Genomic DNA, 13,869 nt, shown 5'->3' with positions numbered 1-13,869 from the left:
TCTTGGTAAATAAGAGTACACCAGAGGCTTTTATTTTGTTTGTTTGTTTTTTGTTTGTTTATTTGTTTTAAATTCCGGTTGTTAAACCTAGAAAATTGGATTATGCTTTATGTTACTACATTAAAATCTGACTTTAGGAAAAAAAAACAACCTTAAATGAAAAAAACTTTATGCTAATAATTAGCATAATATATAATAACAAACCATATAATAACCAACCATAATATATATAATAACCAAAAATATATATAATGACCAGTTTAATCACACACAAATTTTAAAGATTTACCTTCCACAAATCCTCTGCAAATTACTTAGAGATTTTATAACCTGTTTACCGTAACTACAAGATACTTTCTCATCTAGAAACATATTTTTTCTTTTAATTTTCTGTACTAAAATGTATTCCCACATCTATAACTTTTTATCTCTTTTCTAGTTGTTCATTTTTTTAACGTTAACATTCTGAAACAATCCACATTACACTCAATGAAATAAAATACTTTATTCTTTTTATAGTGCTTTAATCAACAGCTGAAATCTTTTGTATTTTTTGCCTTAAGAATTATACCTGTTAGAATTTTAACTCTTAGTAACCTTGCTTTCATGAAGACCCAGAAACCAAAAGGTCTTAAGTTGGTTTTCCATTTACCAACAATTTATAAAAAATAGACCCCAAAATATGTTATTTTATAGAATTTAGGGATCCACAAGTACTTGGATTCATATTTGACAGTTGATGTTTAAGTATTTTAACTTTGCAAATTAATCTGATATCTTCTTTAACAAACATTTAGGAAGATTATCCCATTTTCATTAAATCTAATTTACTCATTTAAGCTACTAAATTTAGGTTACCTAGGAAAATCCCCATATCAGATAAGACTACTTAATGTTTTAAGCCGTCTTTTTTTCTGCTGAAGAACAATCCTAGAAGTAATAGACATTACATTTTAAACCTTTTATCGAAACCCACACTTATTGATTGCTTGACAAACTAGAAAGCGGTCTGAGTTAGTAACTTTAAAGACATCTTTACTCTGATCTGCTTAACCACCTTCAGTCATGTGAGCTGAAAGGCACTTGGATCCATTACTTTTAGATTCCTGAGTGCTCATTTATCTACATGCCAATTTTGGTAACATGCACGTGGTTTACAGACCCAGGCACATATGTAAACACAGCATACAACATGCTGATGTACACACATATACATAAAATCTGACAGGAAACAAGGATTTGTATTAGGTTCTCGCAGTTAGGAGACAAAAGCACTGCAGATGTTTATTGCACAGACTGTCAAATTCAACCTTTTAGAAGTTAAAATGAAGCCTGTCACAGATTTCTCACAGTGTGATTAGAAATGGGAGGGGCTGTGCAGTTGGGGACAGTAGGAGTAGAACCTGTCATCCATGGTGGACACTCAATTCAGAGGTTCAGGGGGCCTATTGTTGTGCTCCTCAATTTGAACAAGGAGAAAATCCCGATTGTGGTCCAGTGAATAGGACCTCTGCCCTTTATCCTGCAGCACGAGGGGGGATACAGAAGAAAGGGGTCTGATGAATGTCTATCGAGGGTGGTCTAATTTTGAGGCTGGGGAGCCCTGTATTGGTAATCTCTCTGCTTTAAGAGATGGACACCAGGGACAGACTTGGGTTTGTATTTGAAAGCCTGGAGGTCCATGAAGAGACGGGGAGAGAGAGAGAGAGAGAGAGAGATGGATAGATGACAGATAGGTAAGGTGACATAGCTGAGGGTCTGTAGGACACAGAGAGTAGATGGGAACAACCTGAGTTCCGGGGCACACATGGGAAGAGGCATTTCTGCAGAGAAGGTAAGGTTGTGGGTCTCTTTGTATTTCTCTCTCCTTTGAGGCCCAGAGACTCTTGGAGGAACTGAGTGCAGTATTTGGTGTGAGTGAAAAGTGCTTGGCATCTTTAGTTACTGTGGATCGCAGGTGGCGAAATGAGGCAGTAACGGTCATTATTCAGCTCAAGAGACTGGGAAGTCGTCACCGAGAGTAATCAGGCCAACAGTTGCTACCTAAATGCACAACGTGGCGTGGATCCGTTTCCTCACTTTGGCTTCCCCTAGTGCTCCAGGGATGGAGGGCCCTGGCACGGGTTTGTCAGATCTACTTTATGGTCTCCCAAATGGTTGCGGACCAGCTGAGAGCCTTTATGTCAATCGGCTTTCTGTTGATTGCATCTAACTTAAGCTTCTCTGTGGACATTCTTGTAGAAAGTTAAAAGCTTAACGCACCTGTGCTGCCTGGAGTCGGACCCCTGGTAATGAGTGTGCTCTAAGGTTTTCCCCTGGGAGGGTTGGGGATGGAAGACTGGCGTGCGGACTGCTGAATGAAGATGAGCTTCAGATCCTGAGCTTTCTGTGGTGGATGGAGACTCTCGATTCCGCAGCCAGTGAGCCACCTGTGTGTGGTGAGAAGCAAAGATCCCCAGATCACATGCCAGTTACTCCCCCAGACGGTGACATCAGTAACTGCATTTTCCAAAGAGATCTTTAAACAACCCTCCGGTCAGATTCACCAGCACTAACATGGAACCAAGAGCGGAGGACAGGAAGGTTTGCTCTGGTGTGTTTTCATCTATTTATTTATTTATTAATTTTGGAGATATGTATGTGTGTGTGTGTGTGTATTTGTGTGTGTGTGTATATATACACACACACATATATATTTATATGTGACAGCAGAATGTATTACAATTATTATTATTCATATTGAGCACAATTTCTCATATCTCTGGTTGTATCCAAAGTATATTCACACCAATTTATGTCTTCATACCTGTACTTTGGATAATGATGTTCATCATATTCCATCATCATTTCTAATCCCTGCCCCCTCCCTTCCCCTCCCACCCTGCTGAGGGCCATTACCAAGTAGGAATGACGCATCGAAATTTCCTTGCCAAGCGTACCCCATGCTGCTTAGAGGACATTCTATGGGACATTGCATGCATGCTTTAATAAGGTGACCTTGCTCAAGGACCAAGGCGGATCCGGGTTTAGAGCTGATCAGGTTTGAGGAAGTAACCAGCTCCTTGAGTTTAAGGCGTTGCCAGTTTAAGATAATGGGTTTTAGGGAAGTTGGAAGTTGAAGATTATTGCTGGGATTAGGGTGTTCCTGCTGCTTGTTCCCGTTGAGTTCTCCTGAGATTAAAATGGGATTTGGAGTAGGTGAATTGTGCAGGCAGACAGCAGAACGCGATTGCCCCTGGACCTGTGTGGAGGCGGTGTGAGAGCTGGAATAAAGAATTGCTGTTTGAATCTACAAAGCTGTGTGGTGGCTTGTGATTCTGGTGCCAAGCATTGACCTTGGCACCACCCCTCTGCCCTATCTAGAGCTTCTCTATTCCTCCCATGTTCCCTCTCCTACCCACTATGAATCAGCCTCCTTATATCAAAGAAAACATTTGGCATTTGGTTTTTTGGGATAGGCTAACTTCACTTAGCATTATCTTCTCCAACTCCATCCATTTACCTGCAAATGCCATGATTTTATTCTCTTTTACTGCTGAGTAATATTCCATTGTGTATATATGTCACTTTTTTTTTTATCCATTCATCTGCTGAAGGGCATCTAGGTTGGTTCCACAGTTTAGCTATTGTGAATTGTGCTGCTATAAACATTGATGTGGCTGTGTCCCTGTAGTGTGCTGTTTTGGGTATAGTTTGAGGAAAGGCATAGCTGGGTCACATAGCGGTTCCATTCCCAATTTTCCAAGAAATCTCCATACTGCTTTCCATATTGGCTGTACCAATTTGCAGTCCCACCAGCAATGTATGAGTGTGCCTTTTTCCTCACATCCTCACCAACACTTATTGTTGTTTGTATTCTTAATAGCTGCCATTCTGACTGGAGTGAGATGAAATCTTAGAGTATTTTTGATTTGCATTTCTCTAATTGCTAGCGATGATGAACAGTTTTTTTCATGTATTTGTTGATTGATTGATTGTACATCATCTTCTGAGAAGTGTCTATTCAGGTCCTAGGCCCATTTATTGTTTGGGTTATTTGTTTTTTTGGTGCTTAGTTTTTTGATTTCTTTATATACCCTAGAGATTAGGGCTCTATCTGATGTGTGAGGGGTAAAGATTTGCTCCCAAGATGTAGGCTCTATTCACCTCACAGATTGTTTCTTTTGCTGAGAAGAAACTTTTTAGCTTGAGTCCATCCCATTTATTGATTCTTAGTTGGGGCCTAATTCCACATGATGGAGATCAGGGCCTACTTTTTCTTCTAATAGACACAGTGTCTCTGGTTTTATTCCTAGGTCCTTGATCCACTTTGAGTTGAGTTTTGTGCATGGTGAGAGATAGGGGTTTAATTTCATTTTGTTGCATATGGATTTCCAGATTTCCCAGCACCACATGTTGAAGAGGCTGTCTTTTCTCCAATGCACATTCTTGGCACTGTTTCTGTTATAAGATAATTGTAATTTTGTGGGTTAGTCTGTGTCCTCTTTTTTGTACTATTGGTCTACCACTCTGTTTTGGTGCCAATACCATGCTGTTTTTATTATTTTTATTCTGTAGTATAGTTTCAGGTCTGGTATAGTGATGCCACCTGCTTCACTCTTCCTGCTAAGGATTGCTTTAGCTGATCTGGGTCTCTTATTTTTCCAGATGAATTTCATGATTGATTTTTCTATTTCTATGAGGAATATCATGGGGATTTTGATTGGAATTGCATTAAATCTGTATAGTAATTTTGGTAGTATGGTCATTTTGATAATATTAGTTCTGCTTATCCAAGAACAAGGTAGATCTTTTCATCTTCTAAAGTCTTCTTTGACTTCTTTCTTTAGGGTTCTATAATTTTCATTATATAGATTTTTCACTAAATTGACTCCCAAGTATTCTGTTTATTTATTTATTTTGAGGCTATTGTAGATGGGGTACTTTTTCTCCTTTCCCTTTCAGAGGATTTGTCCCTGATATACAAAAATACATTTGCTTTATGGGTGTTGATTTTATATTCTGGTGTAGTTTTTTAAAATATATGTGTGTGTGTGTGTGTGTGTGTGTGTGTGTGTGTGTGTGTGTGTATTTAGTTGTAGATGGACACAATACTTTTATTTATTTATTTTTATGTGGTGCTGAGGATTGAACCCAGTGCCTCACATGTGCTAGGCAAGCGCTCCACCACTGAGCCACACCCCAGCCCCTCTGGTGTGTTTTTAAACACACAAAATGAAAAGGCACTTGATCACTGTGCTGAGTGCAGGTTAAGAAGAGTTTCTATCGGTAAGGGGAGAATGAGCAGGGAACCCCTGTGTGTGCGTGAGCGTATGTGCACGTGTGTGTGTGCCTGTGTGCACACGTGTGTGTTTATGCACCTGTGAACAAAAGCACTAGCTATTCTGGTACATTTCTGAGCAAGCTGTTCTGTGGGAACAGAGGCCGGTTGTGCACACAGGCCTCTGAAGGGGACAGCAGTTCCCAGGTGCCATGACAGGAGGAGAGAGCAAGCTGGGTGATGAGAAGGCCCTTGTCCTGGGGTGGATGGCCTTGGGGAGCAGCTGGGCCTCCGGGTGCTTCTGAGGCCCTCAGGTGAGCTCCAGCTGCAGGGGGACCCAGGGCTGAGCCTCTGCAGCCACCTTGCAGGGAGAACCGAGTCCCTAGGTTCCTGTTCATGTTGGAGGCCTGTGTGCTGCCCCAGAGCACAGAAGAGAGGGCTGGCGGTCCCCAGCTGGGGTCCTCTCTGCTGATGGCTCTTGCTTTCTTTACAGGGGCAGAAGTCAGGGACACTCAGTTCCTGAGGGCCACGGTGCATGGGTCTCGGGGAGCAGGTTCACCTCAGGAACCTCACCAGCTTGTCAGAGAGCCCAGGTGCCGCAGTCTGGCTGGGCACAAATCACGAGCCACTCAAGAGGAACAAACTTTATTTCCGAAATCCCCCAAACGCCACCCATGCAGCCCTTCCAGGAACACCACACACCAACAGGATCTCCCTCCACCGGAACCTCACCAACCAACGAGAACCCCCCGAGAACTCCAAAGCAGCGGGCGCCCGAGGCGGACAGCAGGGGTCTACATACAGTTGAATACGCAGCCTGTTTCAATCCAGCATCATCTTAATGGCTCGCCTCTCAACCATGACTTCTGGCAGAATGCCAGGGGCCATTCCCACTGGCTGTGGCTCTCGACACCCAGGGGTTCTTCCTCTGTTTAGCAAGGCAGGCAACTACGCCCTTCTCCAGGCCAGGGTGCTGGCAGGAGCTAGAGTGGCATTGCGTTTGTCTTTCTCAAGGCTGCTTTGGTATTCGGGTCCTTTGTGGTTTCATTTTAGAAATTTTTCTGTTTCTGTGAAAAAATACCATGGGGATGTTGATAGAGTCCCTGAATCTGCAGGTGGCTCTGGGTGGCAGGGGCATTTTGACACTGTCTTTGAGTCCGTGGACGCTGCACAGCTTTCCATTTGTTGGTGTTTTCCTCCATTTCTTCATCAATGTTTTATAAGTTATCCCTGTATGGATCGCTCACTTCCTTGTTTTACATTTTATTACTTGTGATGCTTTTGCAAATGGGATTGTCTTTTTGGTTTCTTTCTCAGAGAGACTTTTTTTGTGACAAGGAATTTGATTTACTTTGTGTGCTGGTTTTGTGTCCTGTTAGTTGATTGAACTGACTTATTCTATTTTTCCCCCGTGTTATCTTCGGGGGAAAAATTATTTTCTGTGTAAGAGCATATCATTTCCAAACAGGGATGGCTTTCCATTTCCCTTTCTGCTTGGCATGCCCTTTCCCTCTCTCTTCCCAATCCTACAGTTCCATACTGGGAGGGAGTGGTGAGCGCGGGGTCCCTGGGTGTACTGGGTCTTGGAGGAAAAGCACTGTGCTTCCCCCATTGACTACTACATGAGCTGTGGCATGTTTGTACGTGATCTTCTTTCTGTTGAGGGAATTCCCTGCTGGGCCTATTTTCTTGAGCATTTTTAGCATGAAAGAATGTCAAGCTTCGTTCACTCAGTGCCTTTTCTTCATCGGTGGAGATGGTCCTGTGTTTCTTCATTCGCCTGATGTGGGGGGATCACACTGGTTGATTGGCATGTATGAATGGGGAGGTGACAGACTCCTCCCCAGATGGTATTGGAAAAACTGGATATCTGTGGCCAAAGAAGGAAACTTGGCCTTGTCACCATAAGCAGAAGTCAACTCAAAATGGATTAGAAACCTCAATATAAGGCCTGAAACTAGAACCCTCTTAGAGGAAAACACAAGGGTAAAATCCCTTTGATATTAATCCTGCAATGGTTTGGGGGGGGGGTATCACACCAAAAGCATAATCAATAAAGACAAAAATAAACAATGGAGCTACATTGAAGTTAGAAGCTTCTACACAGCCAGGGAGCCCGTCAGAGAAGGGAGTGGCAGCCTCCGGGAGGAGGAGGTACATGCTTACTGCACGTCTGCTAAGAGCTCATACCTGAAACACGTAAGGGACTCATGCAACACGGTAGCAAACTCCCCAAGTAATTAATTCAACAATGGACAAAGGACCCGAGTTGGCATTTTTTCCAAAGAAGACATACAAGTGGCCAAGAGGTGCATGACAGAGGCTCCATGTCACTGATCACCCAAACCACAAGGAGGTCTCACCTCTCACCTGTTAGGGCAGCTGTCATTAAAAACAAGATAACAAGTGTCAGAAAGGTCGTGGCAAAAAGGGAAGCTTGCACCCTGCCTGTGAGGACGAGGATCAGTGTGGCCACTCTGGAAGACGGTGGAAAAGCTCCCCAACTGCACACAGAAGTGCCACGTGACCTGGGGACCCTCCTACTGGAGGATCTAACAAGTTCCGTGCTCATTGTCTTGCAGTTAAAATCAGTGATTGATAGTTCTTAACAGGTAGAGTTAATAACTATCATACAAAAACTAGGTTTCTTATTTTACAATTTATTTTTATGTATTTAAATGATTTTAAAAATAAGTTCAAGATTACGTGAGCTGCACCTGCGTTAGTATTACATATATAAGGAGCTACCAAGTGTGTAATCAGAATTGAAAGCCATCTAGGTGCTTATGAAGCTCCAGGGCTGAGCTGGATCGTGATGGCACTTTTCTCTCTTCTCAAGCTTAGAGGTGCCGCTGCGGGTTCCGGGAGCTCAGGGACTTGGTGGTCTGTGGGTAAAGGTGGCGTGGCTTAGTTTTCAACTCCATTGGAAAACTGACGTGCGCTGGAGTCCCCCCGTGATGCCTGGGGTAGGCCACCGTGTGAGTTTCCTAGTTGTGAATCTGGGGTGATGTTCAGGAATAGCCTTAACTGACCCCGAATCACTGGAGACTCCTGTATCTAACAAGGAGCCGCACACTCAGGAGGCTGAGGCAGGGGCAGTTGGGAATTTGAGGCCAGCCTCAGCCACTTAGTGAGACCCTGCCAAAAACAGAAACAGTTAAGTGACCAAGATGAAACGATAGAAGAGAGCCCTGGAATAAAGCCCAGTGAGGCAAAGGCTCACCGGAAGCTCTGTCTAATCACAATCTTTTGAACTTCATGAAGTGGTAAATATTAGCACATGACTCTGCAAAAATAAAGCTCGAGAGGGAAGAGGTTGACGGGCAGTGCTGCCACTTTTTATGCAATATTTGATTTAGAATCTATTCCTAGAAATCGTAGATGAATGTGGTTCATGTATCAAAGTGCCACGCTTAATTTATTGTGTGGCCTTAAATACACAGCTAGCTTACAAGTGAACAGATATATATGAATCCGAAAAAAATCCAGTCCCTTGAGTGCAGTCAAGGGACACAGTGCATCAAATCTGTTGGCACGTTGTGAATATTGATTTCTCCAAGGTGCCAACGTCAAGTGATTGGACTTGAGTCACAGATCTGGAGTGTCTTGCTGTTTGTAAACAGGGTCTCCCGTCTCTAATCGTGAATATCAGCAAGCTCTCGGCTTTGGCTGTTTATTTTTCTTTGCTTTTAGAACGACTCTAAGCAAGCTTGCCTTCCTGACACAATGGGACACAAAGAAAATGAATAATCATTAAAATAACAGTTTGGCTGTAGGATGTCCGTGGGCAGCCCTGAGCTCGGCTGTGCTGTTTTATCTCGTTGGCCATCCTAGTGTGTCTGCGGCGGTGGCCAGCAGCACCCGGCCTGGCCAGGGAAGGTCAGGGGCCATGAGCCTGGGATTTCCAGGAATGAAGTGAATGTAGGCACCATTGGGACAATTCAGTTGGTCATCCTGTGAGCTGCCATTCCCCTTGCCTGGCCTCTTGAGGGATCAATGGGTGGCAGAGCTCCTGTCCTGGGGTACCTCGGGCACATGCCCTGTGGGGCTTGGTCCTGGCCATGTGAGCAGCCCGTCTGGAGCTGGCTTCTGGGGTGTCCATTTCCACTCCCAGGGAGGTGTTTCTGTCCGCGGGTGCCCTGACACTCATCCCGGCTCGCCGCTGGTTGTCTCTAAGTGCTGCGCCACGGTGCAACGCGGACACGGTGCTGTGGGGGAGAAGTTGGTGCAATGGTTCACCTCCGTGATTTATTTTCTGTCTCTTGTGGGGAGATAGGATATGAGGTGGGCAGGTTCCTATTCTAAGAAAGACGTTTTCCTTGCTCCTGGTAATAACTGGAAGGAGAGAGAGTGTGGGTGAAGTCCTGAGGTCTTCTTCATTCACTTGCAGGAAGGATCGTCACCGTGTCCTCCAGCTCTGGTTGCAGGGACTCCCCGTCCCCTGGGCGTGCCTGGCCTCTGTGCAATATCTGGTTTGGGGGCAGTTTCGCCCGAGGGGTGCACTTTTGCAATAGGATTTAGTGGTCAGGGATGGATGAGCAGGAGGAACCGCGGTTTATGGCCGGTTTTGTCGTCGTTAAGGGAGAAACATCAGTGCCCTTGTCGGCCTCCTCTGCCCCTCTCGGCTCTCTCCACCCTCCTCGCCCACCTGGGAGGGCCACTGTGGGACTGGCTGGCTTTCCACCGTAGGGAAGATTTATGACTTTAATGTCTTTGCGATTTAGCGGCCGGTAATTTTACCCGGGACGCCAGGGAGTGCATGCTCCTTCTCATGTGTGTTTTAATCCTCTTCGCAGCAAAAAATAAATGCTCCTGTGCTGGGGGGAGCGGGTGGCCCCGTCATCTTCCTGAATCTGATTTTTCTGAATTGAACGTTTGGATCAGTGACAAAGACTGGAAGGCAGGAGATGCCCAATGACAAGGGCCCAGGACACGCACAGCCGGGGACCACACACCTCCTTCCTGAGGACTCTGGCTTCCCTGTCAGGGTGGACAACAGGAAACTCGCCTCCCGAAAGGCGGATTCTGGTCTTTCATTGCTTCTCGTCTTACTTAGATGTTGGATCGAGTGATGTAGTTGCAGCCTTGGACTCCAGTTTTTACTCATTTGGGATTTTAGAAAGACACAGAAAGGAGGTGGCCGAGCCGAGGGGCACTCAGTCGGCTGGGTGGAATGGGTCCAGTGGGTCCAGTGCCTCCACCTGGGCAGGAGGAGCAGGGGAAGCCTGCACCAGGTCTGGCTTGGGTATCCTGCCAGGCTGCTCACCAGTGATTCTGCACGAACAGGCCAATTGGTTTGGCCATCCATGAGGCCACTTTTGAAAGTGCGTGGTGGCCCAGGGGGACCTGCTGTTCACACCTGCCTCGTGCCTCACGCTGGACAAGCCCACTGCACTCCTGACTGGACTGTGCCCTGAGTGGGCTGCAGCGACACCATCTCACTTCTCTGCAGGTGGTGAGTCTGAGGCTCCGGCAGAGCCAAGGCCTGTGGGGGCCACTGTCTAGGCAGGCCACCAACGCCCTCAGAGGGCAAGTGCTCCTGCTCCTCGATGACCTGGACTTTCAGGCTGAGGCTGCCAACACTTGCCTCCTGATGAAAAGACAAGCGATGCAGGTGGCCTCAGTCTCCGAGGTCTGTGCTCTCGGTGTGTGGGGGTTAGAACTCTTCAGTTCTCAAATAGCAGGCAGCCCAGTTCCCACTGGTCAGGAGCACCTATCCAAGACCCGATTGCTGTCCTAGAGCTGCTCCAGAGTCGGGGGCCACAGGCAAGGACAGAAACATTTGTGGAACATCACTGAAAACACACCACCGAGCTGTGTTGGCCACATAGCTGCAGGAGGAGGAGGAGACGGTGTCTGGAATCCCAGTACCAAAGCTCGACGTATTTTGTGCTGATGTTATGTGTCTTTTTCCCAAAACATCTCATCTGTGACCACTCTCCATCCAACCCTGCCCTCCACCTTAGTATTCTCGTCTCTTTTTAAATTCCCACCTTAATTTTCTAAAGAAAGTCTAGGAGTGAAAGAGGCCCAGAAACCCAACTTGGTGTTGAGGAAGGCCCACAGCCCTGTTCAGCACACATGGCTGCAATTTCCAGGGTCTTTCGCGAATGAAATCTGTGTGAGCAGAGGGTCTTTAAAGTGCTGGTGGGGAAGGAGGAAGGGGAGGGTGGAGGGGCCTGTCCAGGTTTCAGTGGTTTGCTGCGTCAGCTCCGATGCCTCTGACACACTCCTCTTCTGTTGGGCGTGGAGGGTTCCGGGGTGCCAGGGCTGGGGGTGAACGGCACCCTCAGAAACTGGCCTCCACATCCCACAGAGGCCGACACGCAGCCGCGCCTGCCCCAGGCCTGGGTTCCCTACCGCACTCTGACGTCTCTGGCCGGCCAGAAGCTGGAGCTCTGAGTGTGACCTTTAAGATGAGCCTTGAATGACTTTTCTAATTTCATTAGAGCTTATCCTTCTGGACGCCTCCCGTTAGGGGCTGGTCACGTCTCCCCGAATTCATATGTCGAGTCCTGGCCCCAGTGGGCTATACCTGGAGGTCTTCAAGGATGGATGTGAAGGTCTGTAGACAAGTCAAAATAACACGTGGTATTTTGCCAGGGGAATGTTAGAGTTTGTAAACAAGTCTGGATGGTGCCTGGCAAAATGCCAGAGGGAGTGGTTTGAAAAGTAACAAAAGCGAGCCGTTAAGTGTGGAGATTCCTTATTGGTTGACTGATGTATCTAGTTTATGCTAATTAAGATAAGCTGTGCAAAATGTATAAATAGCTCTGTTGTCCTACAATAAACGGCTCCCTCTCCTGCTATATCAATCTACAAGAGTTGTTCGTCACCCCCCCCCATTCTGCTGCAGCAGGACTGCGGCAGATGGTGGCCCGTTACAGGGAGCCCCGGGACACTCGGGGGTAAGTGACGAAAAAAAGCTGCCCGTCCAAAGATAGGACGGGAGCAATCTGCTCGTCCCTAGATAGATAGGGCGAGAAGAAAAATGGCCATTTCAAGAAAATGGAGAAGATTGATACAGTATATTTGTGTCTTATTTTGTCTAAGTGTATTGTTTTGTCTTTGTGATGGAAATATGGAAGGGGTGAGAAGTAAATTGATAAGGGAAAGAGACACCCCAGTGGAACCAAGAGCAATTAGGGCATGTGTTGATAAAAGCCCAGGAACTCCAGTCAGAAAGAAAAAGAAAAAGAAAGTTCAGGAAAAAAAAGGATTATCAAAAAAAAAAAAGTTGCAGCAAAAGGCTATTACTGAATACTTTTCGTTACTGGAGGGTGCGTGAATCCATGTGGCGGCTGCCATGTGCGCGAGCGGGTCGTGGCACAGCAAGGTTTTTCCAAGCGGCGGCAGCGGGCTCTTCCCTGCTCCCCGCCCGGGAGCGAGCAGGATGCCACTGCAGAGCCCAAATCCAAACCTGACCCGGAGGCACGGTCTCACAGGCTCTTGCTCCCTGTGCCCGGAAGCAGTTTGAGTCCAGGACACTCCCCAGGGCCATCTGGGGCTGCCCGGGACACTATAGCTGGCAGAAGACGCTACCGGCATCCCTGATGTTTGGTCATTTTCAATGCCAATAACTAAACTACAATGGTTCTCCCACACCTGGAAGCTAATGAGTAATGAGCACTATTAAGGCTTATTTCAAATGTAAAAAACCTTGAGATAATGTACTAAATTGTTCAGAAGGTTGTGTTCTTAGTGGAATGCTACAAGATTTTCTTTAGCCATCCGGAGTTCCTGTCTTCATCCCAGTGGTGGAAGAATTCCAGTGTTGCTGAAAACCGGACGAGACTGCGGCTGAGAACTTCGGATCAAGCTAGCTGCCTGCAGAACTTACCTGGACTGTGATTTAAGCTAGCTGCCTGCAGACCTGGACTGTGATTTACCTGGACCGTGAGTTAATCTGTTGAGACATTGCTTTACTTGGACTGAGACAACAAATTGTAATCTACAACAAATTGTAACTTGATATCTTTGCTAATGGTGTAATTGCTGGTATAATTTTTCCAAGGGCTTCTTGCATGGAGCCATCAATTGGCTTGGTATTGTTACATTTTGTATCCTCACTTTCTGTTTGTAGCAGGTTATTTATGATGTTTCTGTAAAAACCACTATGGTCATTATTTAAATTAAACAAAAGGGGGAAATGTTAAGGTCTGTAAACAAGTCAAAATAACACCTGGTATTTTGCCAGGGGAATGTTAGAGTTCGTAAACAAGTCTGGATGGTGCCTGGCAAAATGCCAGAGGGAGTGGTTTGAAAAGTAACAAAAGCAAGCCATTAAGTGTGGAGATTCCTTATTGGTTGACTGATGTATCTAGTTTATGCTAATTAAGATAAGCTGTGCAAAATGTATAAATAGCTCTGTTGTCCTACAATAAACGGCTCCTATTCCTGCTGTATCAATCTACAGAAGTTATTCGTCACCCCCCCCACCTATGGTTATTTTGCCCAGCCAGCAGGGCTGCGGCAGATGGAGTTAGGATCACGTGAGCTCAGAAGGGCGGGGCCCTGAAGGTGGTCCTCTGTAAGCTGGTGGAAAGCCCTCACCCGAAACCGGGGCCCCTGAGCTTCCAGGGCCTCCCGAGCTGCTGGCAGGTGCTCTG

The 13,869-nt window shown here is 46.1% G+C and overlaps 1 long non-coding RNA gene across 1 annotated transcript; it reads left to right on the top strand.

Moving 5' to 3' along the window:
- Positions 1 to 981: 981 nt before the first annotated feature.
- LOC144365222 (uncharacterized) lies at positions 982 to 13,669 on the top strand. Its single transcript, XR_013423531.1, has 2 exons — positions 982 to 2,593; positions 5,754 to 13,669. It is a non-coding gene; the product is annotated as an uncharacterized LOC144365222 (long non-coding RNA).
- Positions 13,670 to 13,869: the final 200 nt, after the last annotated feature.

Source organism: Ictidomys tridecemlineatus, chromosome 6, assembly GCF_052094955.1.
Source record: "Ictidomys tridecemlineatus isolate mIctTri1 chromosome 6, mIctTri1.hap1, whole genome shotgun sequence".
NCBI lineage: Eukaryota > Metazoa > Chordata > Mammalia > Rodentia > Sciuridae > Ictidomys > Ictidomys tridecemlineatus.
Note: the sequence above shows the minus strand (reverse complement) of the source record. Positions and strands in the feature narration are given on the sequence as shown.